Source organism: Mesoplodon mirus, assembly GCF_964341445.2.
Source record: "Mesoplodon mirus genome assembly, chromosome: 18".
Classification (NCBI taxonomy): domain Eukaryota; kingdom Metazoa; phylum Chordata; class Mammalia; order Artiodactyla; family Ziphiidae; genus Mesoplodon; species Mesoplodon mirus.
This window is the reverse complement of record NC_138994.1, coordinates 54769480-54787624: the sequence shown is the minus strand read 5'-3', so window position 1 is coordinate 54787624 and position 18145 is coordinate 54769480. Positions and strand designations below refer to the sequence as shown.

Below are 18145 nucleotides of genomic sequence, written 5' to 3'. Positions count from 1 at the left end.
GAAACAAGCAATTATAAATATATGTATCTTTGCTTCCCTCCTTTAGACAAATGGTAGAATACTACATATACCATTCTGTACCTTGCCTTTCTCACTTAAAAATACATCATGGTGATCATTCCACATTATTATTTAATGCATGTCTACTTCTTTTTTTTTAATAAATGTATTTATTTTTATTTTTATTTATTTTTGGCTACATCGAATCTTTGTTGCTGAGTGAGGGCTTTCTCTAGTTGTGGCGAGGGGGGGCTACTCTTCGTTGCGGTGCGCGGGCTTCTCACTGCGGTGGCTACTCTTGTTGCGGAGCATGGGCTCTAGGTGCACGGGCTTTGTAGTTGTGGCACTTGGGCTCAGTAGTTGTGGCTTGCGGGCTCTAGAGCATAGGCTCAGTAGTTGTGGTGCACGGCCTTAGTTGCTCCGCGGCATGTGGGATCCTCCCGGATCAGGGTTCGAACCTGTGTCCCCTGCATTGGCAGGCGGATTCTTAACCACTACGCCACAAGGGAAGCCTGAAAGTCTACTTCTTTTTCACATCTGTATAGTGTCCCACTGTATAAATGAAGGATAATTAATTAAACCAGTCCTCTGTTGTGGGATGTATAAGCTAGTCGGAATCTTTTTTTTTTTTTAAGAGCAGAACCTGGCTCACATACTTCTAGTCATACAACTTTAGTCAAGTTACTTAACCTCTTTGAACTTGAGTTCCGTCATTTGTAAAGCAGGAATTTAAAAAGTCCCTCCTTCACACCTCACAGGGTCATTGGAAGAATTAAGTGAGATCAGTATGTAAAGCAAATAGCACAGAGTCCTAGCTGGGCAGTGCTTGGTCATGTGTGTTGTCTTCCTTTTCACTGTAATGAGCCCCCAGAGCCTGTCCCTGCCCTGGGGAAGTGCTTTCCTATTTCCAGTCCCACACACTGGTATCTGGCTTCACCTCCTGGCTCAGCAACAGGAGGTTCAACTGGAAGAAAGGACTCCAGCACGCTCTCCAAGGGAGCCTGTAGGGGGCTCTCTGACTGCTTCTCACGCCCTTGTATTGTCACACATTTGCCACAGGGCCAGCCCTGGCTGTTTGCCTCCCCGACACTGACCTAGCTGGCAAGGACTGCAGAGAAAAGTCGGGCACATCCTAGGGATGTTACCACAGAGCAAACATGAGTTTGCTGGCTGGGTGGATCCCAGTCAACAGGGAGATAAACGGATTAAAGACAAACAGGTCAGAACTCCCTGCCATGGAAACAGGAAGAAGGCAGGTTGCTGCCTCTGTTTGGGGTTGGTTTATCACCTATCTATCTATCTATCATCTATCTATCTATCTATCTATCTATCTATCTATCTATCACCTATCTATCACCTATCTATCTATCTATCATCTATCTATCTATCTAATAAATAAAACAGCTTTAATGACATATTCATATGCCATGCAATTCACCCATTTGAGGTGTACAACTCAGTGGTTTTTACTATATTCAAGAATTGTGGGGAATTCCCTGGCGGTCCAGTGGTTAGGACTACGTGCTTTCACTGCTGAGGGCCTGGTTTCAATCCCCGGTCAGGGAACTAAGATCCTGCAAGCTTCCAAGCATGGCCAAAAAAAAATAAAAATAAAAATAAAATTGTGCAACCATTGTAACAATGTCATCATCCAAAAAAGAAACACCATGCCCACCAGCAGTCACTCTCCCCTTCCCATCCCCACCCCTCTAGTCCCAGGCAACTGCGAATGTACTTCCTGTCTCTATGAATTTGCCTATTCTGAAAAATTTCATTTAAATAGAATCCTATAATATGCAGTTTCATGATGTTTTCAAGGTTCATCCATATTGTAGCATGAATCACTGCTTTATTGCCAAATCATATTCCTTTCTATGCATGTATTGCATTTTGTTTATCCGTTCATCAGTTGATGGGCTTTGGGGCTGTTTCTACTTTTTGGCTATTATGAATAATGCTGCTATGAACATTCATGTACAAGTTTTTGTGTGGACACATGTTTTCCTTTCTCTTGGGTATATATCTAGGAGTGGAATTGCTGGTTCATATGGTAACTCTATGTTTAACTTTTGGAGGAATTCCAAACTATTTTCCAAAGTGGCTGTACCATTTTACATTCCCACCAATAGTATATGAGTGCTCCAATTTCTCAACATCCTCACCAACACTTGTTATTATCTGTTTTTTCTATTATAGCCCTCCTAGTGAGTATGAAATAGTATCTCATTGTAGTTTTGATTTGCATTTCCTTGATGAATAATAATGTTGAGCAGCTTTTCATAAGCTTATTAGCCATTTGTATATCTTTTTTGGAGAAATGTCTATTCAGAGCCTTTATCCACTTTTAACTGGGTAATTTTTTTTATTGTAGATTGTAAGAGTTCTTTACATATTCTAGTGGGGGGTCTTATTTTAATCTTTTTGAAAGTACTGTTTTCTCAGTCATATGCATTCTTACACTAGAGTAGTAACATGTTTGAATAAAGAATACAAATAGATGGGTTTATCAGGATGTTAAAGTGTTTGCAATCTGGTGCAACATTATGGGAGCCCTAGAGACCCCTGGAATCCAGGAGATACAAATAGCAACTTTAAAAGAATCTGTTCAATCTCAGTAAAGATATTTCCTTTGTGTGTTTCTGTGCCTTCCTTGAATGGAAGGAAACAGAAATGTTCTACTACCTCAAGTTCACATCCCCAAGGGGAAATGACTCTGCAGGCAACAGCAGAATAGAGGCTATGGGACATTCCACTGTGCAACGGACATCATGATCTAGAAGAGCTTTCATTATTTCAGGCCTTCTCATTTCATTTCAATAAACATTTAATAAGGATTTCTTATATGTCACAAATAGAGAAACAAAGATGAGTAAGTCATGGAGGGAGAAATGGACACAAACAAAAGATTTTTCAATGCTGAGTGAACAGACATTGTCCAAAGCATGCTGGGAGTGTGGAGGAAGGGGCAATTCCCTTTGTCAAGAAGGGGTACTGGTGAGAAGGGAGATTGGGAATTACGGTAGCTTCACGGAGGAGATGATGTTCAACCTGGTCTTGAAGAGTGAGTATGAGCTTGTCAGGTGAACAAGGAGAGTTAATAGCGTGTGCAAGATCATAGAGGCATAACAGAGCATGGTGAACTCCTGTGCCTTTATAATGAATGGCTTTTGGATGAATCCATGAATTCCTATAGGGGAGTTTGATTCCAGCCCACCTTTAGGTTCAGAGTGGACGTGTTGAACAGAAGGATAGGGCTAGGGAAGAGAGTTCACCCCAATGCAGGATGGGGCTGTCTGAGAGTTCAGCCTGATTCCTTAGTTTTTAAGGTCCACGCTGGGTTGGATCTAGCCCATACACAAACTCTCAGATGGAGCATCATTCTATCTCCTGTGAAAAAGTCAGGGAGAGGCGCCTCTAACCGCAGAGAGGGGTGGGTATGGCACCATAAAGGCGATTGGTGAGTGTGGAAGGGAGGGGACTCAGAAGACACACTGTGTTTGTTCTACACCTCTGTTTGTCCTTACATCTAACCTAGTGTCTACAGACTTATAATGAGTAGCTAAATCAATGACGTCAAAGCTGGACTCTTGGTGTAAAACAGGTACTTTTCTTCAGTCTTAAGTGCCAAAACACATTCCATTGCCCCTGGACCCTTGTGCTCAGGAAGCTGGTAGGAGGCCAATCACAGTTTTCCAAGAAGCTCCAGGTGAGCAGCCAGCTGGCTGTGAATTTAGTCCCTGCTGCCCTTGTCTGGATTTGACCTGCTGCCCTAGGTGTGTGTTGCAGTGTGAGCGCCTGGTGGGTCGGTCAGGAAGCTTCCTGATCTCACTGAAAGCTCAACTCAAAATGGCTTCAACAATAATGAAAAGTATATTCACAGAACAAGAATTCTGGAAGTCAGGTGGCTTCAGAGTTGGTGAACTTACCAGTCAAATTGGGTCATCAAGGACTTAAGTTCTTGCCATTTCATCTTCAGTGTACTGGCCTGTCCCCTTCAATGTCATAGGTCAGCTCCCCTCATGGTCCTAAGATGGCTGCTGCAGCTCTGTGCTTCACACTGCAGATATCAATGCCTAGCATTAGAAAACGTCTAATTCACCTCTCTTTAGGAGCAAAGTCCTCTTTTTTAGGACTTTCCCAAAAGTCCCCAGCAGACTTTCTCTCACATCTTAATGCCTATAATGACTTCACATACCCTTGCCTATCAATGACAGGCAAAGGGAGCAGACAACTGTGATTTGCTTAGAATCTGACCAATCAGGATTCAGCCCCTGGGGCTTGAGAGGAGGCCAACCTCCCTTGAAGCTACCACCACCTGATACCCAATTAAAGCTGAGGTCTGTTGGGTAAGCAATTAACAATGCTTGCCACACACAGGTCTCTGGTGGGCATTGCACATGCTTTATGGGCTTTTTGAGGACAAACTCTTCCATTGGAGATTTTATCTGCATAAAGTAAATCTATTTTACTTCTACGAGTTCTGTTTTGTTCATTTTCAACAGCCCTTGCTCATTACTCAGACTTTTAAGTGTCTCATTTTGAATGTCCCAGCTCTGATAATGTCAATATCAGGTGTTTTTACAAGTCTGATTCTGCATTTGTGTCCTGTAGGCTACCATTTGCGATGCCTTGTTTCCTTATGTGTTTATTGATTTTTCTCAATTTTCTTCTAATTTATCTACAGAAATTCTTTGAGCCCAAACCTAAAAGTGGTTTTTTTTTCAGAAAGAATCTGTGCTTGTTTCTGTCGGGCACTGGAGAACACTGTCTGCCAAAGACCACTGTACATCCTCAGTTTGGGGTTTTAAAGTTCAGGCTGCATCCCTGGGTGAGAACCAGCTTGGGTTTCAGATTTCTTGGGGGTGGGCTTAGGGAAGGAGTTCCCCACTGTTCTCAGTGCCAAGATTTAAGACAGGCTATTTTCCTTGTAGACTGCTGGGGGCAGGGTGGCATTTTTAATTCATCTTTACCATGAGGGTGTGGACATTTGGGACCCCGTATTTGTGAGGGGCTCCCTTACTAAAATCCTCACATTCTGCAGGCCCCAGAGCCTCGCTAGGTCAAGAAGTCAGTCAAGTTCACCAGATCTGGCAAAGCCCTCAAGGTCAAAGCTGCCTTCAGTGCTTTTCTCTGCTCCTAGCCTGAGGATTTCTAGCTCTCTGGACAGTTCACAGATACTTTCCAGATGATACGGTTACTATTTCATTGTGGTAATTGACTGCTCAGTGGGAGAGTCAGTTGTTAGCTAGTCTGCCATGTTACCAGACACACAAGCTATTTTTCTAATTCTAAACTCATATTCATCGGTTAACAAAAACTGTGAAAGAAAGATTTAAGGTGAAGGAGCCCTTTGGAAAACTCAATTTTCTCTTTTTAAAAATATGTATTTTTGACAGGCAATTGGTCCACATAGTACAACACTCAAAAGGTACCATAGGACATTTAGTCTATTTGGACATTAAAGTTTCCTTCCCACCATCCCCTTCCCCAGCAGCCCCTTATTTCCCTTATCTTCCAGAGACAGTCTATACACATATAGAAATTACACATATCCTTCCCCTACACCACCCCCTTTTTTTAAAAAAAACGCAAATGATGGCAGGTTATTTTTCACCTAACAATATATCTTGGAAATTGTTCGCAACTACTACATAAAGAGCTTTTTCATCTTTTTGTATGGCTTCATAATATTCTGTTATATGGATAGTATAACCTACTTAAGCAGTCCTCTATTTTTGGACATTTAGGTTGTTCCCAGGCTTCTAAACAGTATGACAATGAATAACCTGGGGCATATATCATTTTATGCCTCATGAATATATCTGTAGGATAAATTCATGAAGGGGAATTGCTGAGTCAAAGGGCAGGTGCATTGGTAATTTTTTTTTTTTTTTTTTTTTTTTTGCGATACGCGGGCCTCTCACTGTTGTGGCCTCTCCCGTTGCGGGGCACAGGCTCCGGACGTGCAGGCTCAGCGGCCACGGCTCACGGGCCTAGCTGCTCCGCGGCATGTGGGATCTTCCTGCACCGGAGCACGAACCCGTGTCCCCTGCATCGGCAGGCAGACTCTCAACCACTGCGCCACCAGGGAAGCCCATTGGTAATTTTGATAGAGATTACCATATCACTCTCTATAATGGTTGTAACAAATTGTACTTAATTCCAACATCAACATATAACGTGTGCTATTGATCTTTGTCAAGCTGATAGGTTAAACACAGTATCTAATAAACAAGAAACAAGCTTCTTGGCATCCTAGAGAAGTAACTAGTAGGCAGGAGGCCTGAGAAAATACTGTGACCCCTGTTGACCCAGAAAACAACTCCATCAAATCAATTCCTAGGATCTCCAAATAGACAATAGACTGGATTAAAAATTGGAAGTATTGGGGACTTCCCTGGCAGTCCAGTGGTTAAGACCCCGCGCTTCCACTGCAGCGGGTGTGCGTACAACCCCTGGTCAGGGGAACTAAGATCCTGCATGCCTCACAATGCAGCACGTCCAAAAAAAAAAAAAAAAGAAAGAAAGAAAAGGAAGTAGCAAAGAATTTTGGCAAAGAATTCTCTCTGACTTAGTCAGATAGAAGATTAAAAAAAAAAAATTCTAGTCTTCCTTCCTAAAACAAGTTCTGATAAAAACCCCTAAACATCCAAAGTCAACTAAGTACAGAAAGTTTAAGGCAAAGGAATTTCCCTGTGTCCCGCCAGGAAGAGGAATGTTTATAATCTCTGCACCGGTTAACATAGTTACCCAAAGAATTAGCTTCCTTTGTTTTAATTTCTATCAGGTGGGAGAGCATAAGGGATTTTCTAGACCACGGCTATCCCAGCAGAATTTTCTGTGATGCTGGAAATGTTTCATATCTAAGCCATCGATATGGAAGCCACTAGCCATGTCTGGCTATTGAGTCCTTGAAATGTGGCTGGTGTGACTGAGGCATTGAATTTTTAATTTTATTAAATTTTACTTAATTTAAATGTAAATAGCCACGTGTGGTTAGCGGCTACCATCTTGGACTACACAGTTCTGGGGAGTCAAGTTTAAAGTTTTCTTCTGCTAAGAGAGATGCCCATTTCTTACTGGGTCAGGATGCTCCAGACTGCAACATTGGGACATAAATGGGGTTGTCTTCTCAACTTTACTCCAGATTTCTCTTCTCTGCTCAGGGCCTACTTTTCCCTCAGCTTGTTGAACTTCTAGCCCTTCTCCTCAGACTCTCCCCACATCATGCCCCTTCTGATCTGCTCCAACCCCTCCCAATTCAGGTTCATTTTCTTATCTCTCCATCTTCTTGTTCACCAGCCATCTTGGCTATACCTAGAAGACTTCCTCTTCAAAGCCAGTCATGCTCTGCGAGATATGTTCTTGAACAAAGACATTTCACCCCCTGTGAGAAATTATGTATTCAGCGCATAAAGGAATATTTCGTTCTCCTCAGCACACTACGCTTCACCTTACTCAACAGCGTGGTTTTCCTCATGAGTGCTATGTTCCCTTCCCTTTATGATACAAGAGGTTTTCATGGTTCCCATGTTGGTTTTTTTCTACCTTTTGAGCTTTGAAAATTGAGAGATTTATCTAAATGTCCTATAAGGCCCTGAAATGAGTAAAGTGATTCTCTTGGGATCCCATCACTATCTCCCCCCTCCTCCCCACCTCTCCCAGATGCAGCTTTGAGGATCTTCTTAATTTGAAAGTCTCTTTGATCCTCAGCCTAAGGGTAGAAGGAAGGGCTCCAGGGCTATAAACTGATGGGCAGAGATTTTGATTCTAGGTGTTTGATGGTGCACCTCTGCCAGCTTTCTCTGATGGGTGTGTGACAAGCCTGGGGGCCCTAGGTCCCAGGTAGAATCTAGCCTATTGTTGTGGCCACCAACTCAGGAAGGCACTCCCTCCACCTTCTTTATGAGATAGTCACTTGTAACCTTGGGCCTCACACACAACTGTTTTTTAAAGGTAAAAGAGATTGCAAGTGGAGTGATGACTTAGGGCCCATTTTTACCTTTCATTTTCTGTTCCTTCTAATTAGGAGAGTCAGTGGGATCCAGGATCGCCATTTATTGCAGGACTCTGCTTCCTGAAGGGAAAAAGAGTCAAGGTCAAGGTGTTTCTCCTTCAATGCAGACTATCTGCTGTAGTCTAGTAGAAATTCTTCAATGATATCCTTTTCTAGCTCTGTTACTGATGCTCTTTTACTTGTGTTTTATTCCTTTCTTTCAGGAACTGGGGTTGCAAGGTGGTATGGAATTAGATGTTAGCCTTCAAAGTCACCATCTTATCCAAAAGTACCAATAATTTCTTTCTTTTTTTCCCTAATTCATAGAAAAGCTCTTTAAGTTTAAATCAGATACTCATAACATTTTGAGTCTTGATCATGTCTGGAGAAAGGGCCTACTCACATAAATATACTATCAAAACCCAACTGCTATAGCACACAGGGAGACAGGGTAGCATTGCCTCTATTTTCAAGATAATCTTTGGATTTCTTTACTCCTGTTCTGTTAGGGGGGAAAAATGGGTTTAGAGAAATCTGAACAGTTCCCAAAAATAATAACCTGTTGAAAATTCCTTTTGCTACAGTTTTCTCAGGAAGCCGAGCAAGCCTTTCCATTTCCTAGCGGGTCCCTCGAAGGTCAAAAGAACAGGGAATGTTTGCAAAGGCATCTTGTTTGCTTTTGTTCCCACCATCACTTAGATCCCCTGGGAACACCAGACTTTAATAAGCAAAATAATCTAAGGAGAGGAAGAAATAGCAGGCACCCTTTAGATGGGATGCACTGCAGCCAGAACATCGACCTGGGGATGGCTTTGCACCACATTGGTATTTTGAACTTGGAAAAGTTCTATCTGTTTGGTAAATGCATAGATTTTTTTTCATTTTACCTATTGACCCCCTTCATTTAAAAAATAAAAATAGTTAACAAGATTTAACTAAATTTTCAAAACCCAATACACATTTTGGCTTTATATAAGTAATTTCCCTTTAAAATTTTGATACTTATTAAATATAATTGTATTGCCTTTTAATTCTAATAGCTAACATTAAGTATTTTAGAAGTAAAATAAGGGACTTCCCTGGTGGTGCAGTGGTTAAGAATCCACCTACCAGTGTCCGGGACATGGGTTCGAGCCCTGGTCCAGGAAGATTCCCACATGCCGTGGAGCAACTGAGCCCATATGCCACGACTACTGAGCCCACGTGCCACAACTACTGAAGCCCGTGTGCCTAGAGCCCACTCTCTGCAACAAGAGAAGCCACCACAATGAGAAGCCCAAACACCGCAACGAAGACCCAACGCAGCCAAAAATAAATAAATAAGAAATAAAATAAGTTCTTTGAAAGTTTATGAAAAGTAATTATTTTGATTTTATACTTTATCTATTTATTTTATTTTTATTTTTGGCCAGGCCACACAGCATGTGAGATCTTAATTCCCTGACCAGGGATCGAACCAGTGCTCCCTGCAGTGGAAGCACACAGAGCCCTAACCACTGGACTGCCAGGGATTTCCCCTTAATTTATATTTTGATAAACTATATTCAAATTTTTTACACTTTGGATACAATAAGAACATTTTTTTTAATCCTTTAGGTCATTACTGTCAACAGAACACAACTATGTGAAAAATGTTGATTATCACAATTTTGTTATAATTTTGCTGAAATGAAGGTACAAAGTACAAAAAATAAATTTCATGAAACAAATATAGAATAACTTACAAAGTACACTTGCTTTATTTTATTACTCTCCCAAACATCCCTGACCCATCAACTGAACAGCAAGACAAGAGTTCCAACAGTTATTCTTGGTAGCCTTTGATAATTTACTGATTTGGGCATATAAAACTATAGCTTTACATGTATTTTTAAATATTGTCATTTCAAAGATACAGTTGTCAAGACTGGAGAGTGGAGCACATTTTATTTAGCAGTGTGTTCACCTGATCTATGATTTTTAACATTTAGGCATAGGGTGTGTGGGCCTCTGTGAGTGCATTAGTCCCAGGGCCTGCAAATGTCAGGGGTGACTCTAATCAGAGCTTCCCCAGGGATCATGGTGCGATCTTCTGCACTCAGCTTATCTCTTGAGGAGGAGTTCTTCTAGAATTCTAAGAAATATCATTTCTTCCACCTCACACCTAAAAGATGATTTATTTCAAGTCTCTTGACCATCAGGTTCTAGCTGTCACATAATTTGCCTTTTCAGTGTGATGCTCTCCTACTGAACCAGGGCTGGGGCTTTCCAAACAACAAATTAAGAACAAAACCCAGTAAGAACTAAAGAGCTGGAAACAGGCTGAGTTCTATGACACCTTGCTATTTCAAGTGAGGTCCTGGGAGCAGAAGCATTGGTGCTCCCTGGAAGCTTGCTTGAAATGCAAAATCTCAGGTCCCACCCCAGACTGACTGAATAAGAATATGCATGTTAATCCCCAGTTCATGGGTGTGCCCATTAGGGTGTGAGAAGAACTTCTCTAACTCTGGACTGAGACAATTAGAGGAAAGGTGAGGAAGAGGGGGAGGACGGTGACGCCGGATCAGCTAGATGCTTGGGGAGGGACACCCATGGGAGTACTTTATCCTGGGTTTCACTGACAGCAAGGGCACTCGGGTAGCAGCATAGGAACCCAATGTGATGACTGGGCCACTGGGCCCCAGAGTGGGGAGGATGCACCAAAAGACATTTTAGGATGTGTGCCCACGCACTCTCTCTTCTGGGGGACTGCTGTCCCTAGATCCAGTTGCACTGGAGTGATCATGTCATAAACCGTGTGATCCTGAGCCCCCTGGTTATAACCCATATAATCAGAGATATATCTCAGGTCCAAAGGCAGTTAATTCATGGTCTGGTCAGTGACCTGACTTGTGGCCTAGCTGGAATATATAAGCTGGGCCATCAGATTCCTCTCTGGGGGGTTTAGGTTGGTTAAGGGCGGGGAGGTAGGCGTTCTGGCAAGTTATAAAGAATTAAGGTTGGGTGGCCCTAACAGGTGATGCGCAGGCCTAAAGTATGAGGCAATGGAGACACTGACTAAGCAGAGGAAGTTGGCCAGGAAAGAAAGTGGGAGAGGAATGGAGGAGATATGCACACACGCAAGGGGGCGGGGGCAGCTGAGAAAGAGAAGGGGGTGAGAGAGCAGCCTCAGTTACTGCTCTTCCTCTAACCCATGTTTAGTTTTTCCAGGTATAAGTCTTTGATTCTAGCAACCAACAGACCCTTGACTAGAAGAGTAGGTGAATTAATTCCCAATAGTCTAAACCTGAGTAAGCTGAGGCTATTGAACTATAATCCATCTATTAGAGTTGGCTCAGAAATTGGAAAGGGTGAAAAGAGTGAACTTTGGTGGGAAGAGACTGGCCTCTGAGGACTGACATCTGGGTGTCTGAGCACTCAGTTTAGTACTCATGTGTAGCCTAGAGATTACAACAGCGTGTCTTATTTGCCGTTACTTGGTTTGTCTCTCTGTTTTTCAAAATTGGAGGAAAATGTTCAAAAGTCCAACAGAAAGCTCAGATTAGGGATATTGTGGGTTAAGTACTTATTTCGAGCTTGGATTATCCAAATCATTTTTGTTAATAAGGTCTTAATATTTGAACATGTTAGAGGAGATTAATTAGGGAGAATTAAAATAATACTTCTGTAGCAGTCTTGGCTTGAACCTGACTGTGTCCACCACTGGGCTATTTAGACATATGTGGCCATGGGGGTGGGATAGTGCAAGTAGGGGCTCCGAAGGAGTCTGTTCCTGGGGCTCCATTTGTACAGAGTTGTTGAAGAAGGAGCATGACCTTTGCCCATGCCAGCAGAGGGGGTCTTGGGAGGGGAGTCAACACTGCCCTCTGAGCGCTAGGGAGAGCAGGGCTTCCAAAGATGCTGAAAGAGCTGTTGTCCCTAAGAAATCTGAAACATCAGGGCACAAACCTCATTGTTTTGATGTCTGGGTGACATTGATGAAAAATGGAGGAGGGGTTCCCCCACCTCAGCAGCAGGGCCTCACGTGGGCCTCTGGGCACTGAGGGCAGCAGTATGACTCAGACACCCCAAGCCTGCTGGGCGAGCTACGTTCTGTTTTAAGTTGGCTCTTACATGTCACATGACTTTGCTTTGTTCATAGTCTACACCAGGGGTCCCAAACCCCCAGGCCTCGGACCAGTACCGGTCCGTGGCCTGTTAGGAACTGAGTCGCACAGCAGGAGGTGAGCGGCAGGTAAGCAAGCGAAGCTTCCTCTGCCGCTCCCCATCGCTCGCATTGTCGCCTGAACCATCCCCCCTCGCCCTCCGTCCAGAGAAAAATTGTCTTCCACGGAACTGGTCCCTGGTGCCAAAAAGGTTGGGGAGCACTGGTCTACACATTTAAACTCTTGTCCAACACCTGTTTTTTTGTTGTTTTTTGTTTTTGCGGTACGCGGGCCTCTCACTGTTGTGGCCTCTCCCGTTGCGGAGCACAGGCTCCGGACGCGCAGGCGCAGCGGCCATGGCTCACGGGCCCAGCCGCTCCGCGGCACATGGGATCCTCCCGGACCGGGGCACGAACCCATGTCCCCGGCATCAGCAGGCGGACTCTCAACCGCTGCACCACCAGGGAAGCCCCAACACCTGTTTGCTGTTGTTGCTGTTTTCAACTCCTGATGTCATGCATATCCCAAATCTTTACTTGTCTACTTGCGTCCAACAGGACTTACTATTGTGATCTCTTATCTGGTCTCCCTACTGCCATTTTTGCTCTCCCACATTCCATGTTCAGCAGAATAGCCAGCAGGAAATTTTACAAATGGAAACTCTCTCTTAATATTCCCATGTCTTCCCGTCATCCTTAGCATAAACCAAACCCCTCACCCGTGTAGTCTGGTCCCTCCCCATCAGACATCACCTGCTTCTGCTCTCCTTGCTGGTTTCACTCCACCCCTGTGGACTTTCTCAAACACCTTTGAGCTCCTCAGAGCATTTGTGGAAACTGGTCCTGCTGCTTGGGGCTCCTCCTTCCATCAACTCAAATGCTACCTCTATTGCTAAGCCTTTCTTGACCCCCTGTCTAAGATGGCTAGCTCTCTGCTGAAGCCACTTTCATTATCTCCTTGTGTTTATGTTTTCATTGAATGTGTCACTATCTAGAATTTCCATGTGTCTGTTTCTTGTTTGTTTATTGCCTTACTCCCTCCAGTACAATGAAAGCTTCATGATAGCAGAGCCCTCATCTGCCTCACCCGCTGCTATATTGCCAGCACCTAGAACAGTTTCGGGGACACAGCCAGTGCTCAGTAAATAGGCATGAAAAGCACAATTTAACTCCCTCCTATGTCTGTTCTCCCACTGGTTGCTTAGATCACATGAATGCATTTGCTCCTCTGGCTGTGGAGGTTCCCCTTTTATACCTGCTTACACCACTTATACCTGCTTCTGGCAATTCTGATAAACTACTCAAGTCAAGCCTCATCCCTGGAATTTTCTCTAGTCCCGGAAGAGGAAAGCTAATGGGTGGTTGACTCTGTGCGTTTAGAGTTTTGGTGTTTGAAATTATTCCTATTCCACACCCACTTGACTGCAGAGAAATCCTTTCTACCAGTACTTTGCTCTGTCTTGCACTTCTCTGCATGTTGACTCTTTTCTAAGATAGCAGACCTGCTTACTGGCAGTACCTGGGCCTCACATCCAAAGAGGTCCCCACCAGCCAGATGCTGGTTCTCTCTCCTAAGTTCCCATTTGAAAACTCCTGGGGGAGGACTAGCCTGACTTGTGTCACGTGCCCACCCTGCATCAGCCAGCTGTGACAGGTGGACTGAGTCCCACAGCCCAGGCATGACCACTGGGGTCCACTCCTGAGTCTCAGGGCTATTTTTTTTTTTGCGATACGCGGGCCTCTCACTGTTGTGGCCTCTCCCGTTGTGGAGCACAGGCTCCGGACGCTCAGGCTCAGCGGCCATGGCTCACGGGCCCAGCCACTCCGCGGCATGTGGGATCTTCCCGGACTGGGGCACGAACCCGTGTCCCCTGCATCGGCAGGCGGACTCTCAACCACCGCGCCACCAGGGAAGCCCTCAGGGCTATTTTTGGAGAAGGGAGGCTTGTTGTGAGCTGGGAATCTACCCCAGTCTCTGTCTCTTACAGTGGCCCTCCAGCCTTGGCTGATAGGACTCACAGTGGATATCTGACACAAACTGAGCCAGTAAGAATCCCTCTCTTAGAATTTTGAATAATAAATTAGTGTAGGGTAAATCAACTTTGTTGAGGCATAATTTATGTACAATAAAACACACCCAACTTAAATTCAAAGAGTTGTGACAAATGTACACGCCCATGAAATTACCACCATAATCAAGATATAGAATATTTAAATTATCCCTCAAAGTTCCCTCATGCCCCTGTGTAATCAACTCCTTCAAACCATACCTAGGCAAACACTCATCTATTTTCTGCCGCTACAGATGAGTTGGGCCTTTCCTAGAATTTGGTACAAATGGGATCACACAGCATGTATTCCTCTGAGCCTGGGTTCTATCATTTGGCACAATGCCTGTGAGATTTTTGCATGTTGCCCCATCTATCAGTAATTTGTAGAACACTCAGTTTTGGTCACAAAGTAACCGATCAACAGACAGAGAGGAAAGAAGCCAACATAAGGAGGGAAGTAGAGATGGAAGGCCACAGGGTCTAGAAGGGCTAGAGAGTAAACTCAGAGCCTGGTTCTAAAACAAAAACTTTAAAAACCACCACCACTACCCAGGTAAGTACAATACTATCCCATTTATCAAAACAAAGGGGAGGAAAAACAAGCCCATATATGAGTGTATTTGTCTAGGCAAAGACTGGAAAGATACATACAAAGGGGTTAATTGTGGTTATCTCTGGGTGGTGGGATTATGGGTCTTTAAAAATATTATTTTTGCTTATCTAAATTTTAAAGTTTCTACAATCAACAAGGGTTATTTTTACTTTAAGGGGAAAAAGTATCTTTATTTTCAAACGTGCAGCTTTTAAAATCAGGCCGGGAAACTTCTCAAATGCTTGACATTTTTTAATGATGCAAAATGTTCCTAGCTGCATTTCAAACTTCTGATGTGGCAGTTACAGCTCTGCTGCAGTTGTTTAAAAGCAAAACTTCTGAAATAGGATCATTTCTGACGAATTACTCACTAAGCTCGGTTATGTTGAGGGCCCTCTTAAGTCCTCTCAAATTCTAACTGTTCTATTTGTGGGCTAAAACGTTAACCCAGCTGTCCTTGTGATCCTTGAGCCTGCGGTCAAGTGGAAAGGATTGTACTTCCATCATTCTCAGAATGTGGGCCAGCAGAGTCACTTGGGGTGGTTATAAAAATGCAGATTCCTGAACTGCACCCCAACATATTGACCCACAGCCTTTGGGAGTGGAGTTCAAAGGGTGACTTTTAACAACCCAGTTAGGCTCTTCTGAGACACACTCAACTTTGAGAGTCAGTGTGTTCATTTCTGACCAAATAAGCTTAGTTCCTCCCCTCAAACAGGCTTCCTAGGACTCCCACATCTAACCAGTGGATCTTCACCTCAGCTCTGCCTTTGCTCCCAGGACTAGTCATAACCTCAGGCAGAAGAGAACAGAACTGGCATTGATTCTGTTTTGTTTTAAAGAACTGTGTCCTTTGCTTTCGTGTGTTTACTCTCTCTTGAGAATACAAGCACCACCACCCCTACTCCTGAATCTTGGGCCTTTGTGGCGTTCTTTCTGTCCGGGGACCCCTTAGTGTCTAACTGGTTTGTTGCCTGCCTTCACGGACATCCTGTTATGTCCCAGCCAAGGGTTCTATTGTTTTGCATTACCTGTCTCCTGGCAGACACTGATAATTTTTTTTTTTTTTTTTTTTTTGCGGTATGCGGGCCTCTCACTGTTGTGGCCTCTCCCGTTGCGGAGCACAGGCTCCGGACGCGCAGGCTCAGCGGCCATGGCTCACGGGCCCAGCCGCTCTGCGGCATGTGGGATCTTCCCGGACCGGGGCACAAACCCGCGTCCCCTGCATCGGCAGGCGGACTCTCAACCACTGCGCCACCAGGGAAGCCCGACCCTGATAATTTGATGACTGCCCTCCAGACTGACCCTTCTCTATTTGTGCTCATATAGAGAAGGTTCAGTCCTCCTCCCCACCCATCCACTCCTACTCCTGGTCTTTGTTCTGTACTGGTGACTGTGCTTATTTCTAGATGCAAGTCCCATTCTGCTGATTGGATCCTAAAAGATGACAAGAAGGAGATTGGCTATAATAACTTAGATTTCTCTTGGGCTCATCCTTCCAAGTTCAACAATGGATGTTGAGCGTATTGAGTCTTATTGGATCTTAGTCAAGTTGTCTCTAATTATTCTTAGAAGATCTTCTTGGTGCTGCTTTATCTGTACTTACCTTGTCCTCATTTCTTTCTTTAAGTTTTAATGATGGCATACATTGAATTTGTCCTCAAGAATAGAAATAGTTGGACTTCCCTGGTGGTGCAGTGGTCGAGAATCCACCTGCCAATGCAGGGGACACAGGTTTGATCCCTGCTCTGGGAAGATCCCACTTGCCGTGGAGCAGCTAAGCCCGCGAGCCACAACTACTGAGGCCGTGTGCCACAACTACCAAAGCCCACGCACCTAGAGCCTGTGCTCCGCAACAAGAGAAGCCACCGCAATGAGAAGCCCGCGCACTGCAACAAAGAGTAGCCCCCACTCGACACAACTAGAGAAAGCCGGTGCACAGCAATGAAGACCCAATGCAGCCAAAAAAAAAAAAAAAAAAGAATAGAAATAGTCAGTAGAACACCAATGCTCTATTACTATAATGTCTATATCACAGTTAAAATCCAAATAGTGTTGTTTTTTGTTTTTTAAGTCAACTCGATCAAAGTCCACTACTTCAGAATCAATAGCCTCTTTGAAATCAGAGTAACACTTACATATGGTTAAAACTCAAATCCAGAAGTTTGGTTACTTGATAAGCTTAATAAATTTCCAACTTGTCCAAATAGAATTATCAAGAGCAAAATTTAGGGTTTTTCTTACAGAAATACAGTGCACTAGAATTACTAATACTAGACAGTTGTTAGAAAATTTGGAGTCCTGAGATGCAGAAGACTGTGTTTTTCAAAGATGGCTACACAATACCTCCCACCTCACATGCTCCTCTCCCCTCAAGAGGCATTCTTGAATTCCTCTCCCCTTAAATCTGGGCTGGTCTTCATGACTTCTTAAACAATAGAATTTGGCAGAAATGAAGTTCTGGGATTTTCAAGGACAGGTTGTAAGAAGCTTCGCACTTCTCTTGAGATGCTTGCTCTGGGGCAAGCCAGCCACCATGTAAGAAATCCAACTCTCCTGAAACAGCTATGTTGTGAGCAAGCCCAAGCGAGGCATGTGGAGAGAGACAGCCATGTTGCCCAGAGCCTAGCTGCTCCAGCCATGCCAGCCCAGGTACCACATGTGGGAGCCAAGTTGCCATCTTAAGCATGAGGTAACAAGGAATCCAGGCCTATTTCAGACAGTTTTCCTGTTGTTCTTCTGCCTAGTTAGAGGTTTGTGTCAAATTATACCACCATTGGCCATTGTGGCCTTAACGAGAGTCCTAAGTCTCCACGCATGGTAAGTGTTTCCACTTAAGTGTTTTGATATGCTTTTTGCCCCTTCAAGAGCTTCTGTGCTGAGGGATTCCTGGTTGCTGGGCAGCAGCCATTCCCACATATCCATGGCTGGCTGTCAGGGATTTTCAGATGTTGATGAACATAATGGGCTGGAAACTGCTAGGCAGCTTTTTGCAACAGGAATCCACCTTTTCTTGGCCCTCCTGGGATTCTTCTCTGCTTTACCATCAGCCATAAGGAATTCTGCTGAAGCTCAAACCACAAAGCAAAGGGCCAATTGCACACAGAAGAGATCACTTTGCACTAAGAAGATTTCTGATACTCTCACTGAGGTCATGGGGAAGCTGTCCTGCAAAATGTAGCTGATCTAGGGCCGCCTCCTGAAGGACAGCTTTTAAAAGCATTTCTTTCAGCTCTATCTGGCTTTAACCCTTGAGGCTACAGCTTGAGGATTCACTATGGCCACAAAATAAACACAAATGCTTATTTCCTAAATCAGAAATAACTACAGAGGGATTACCTGTTGGTCTAACACAGACTACTTTGCAAAGTAACAGCCAACTT

At 44.0% G+C, this 18145-nt stretch overlaps 1 long non-coding RNA gene across 1 annotated transcript; it reads right to left on the bottom strand.

Moving 5' to 3' along the window:
• Nucleotides 1-376: 376 nt before the first annotated feature.
• LOC309793117 lies at nucleotides 377-8062 on the bottom strand. The gene is made up of 3 exons (XR_014291884.1): nucleotides 8003-8062; nucleotides 3927-4057; nucleotides 377-552 (listed from the first exon to the last, which is right to left on the bottom strand). It is a non-coding gene; the product is annotated as an uncharacterized lncRNA (long non-coding RNA).
• Between the last annotated feature and the right edge of the window lie 10083 nt (nucleotides 8063-18145).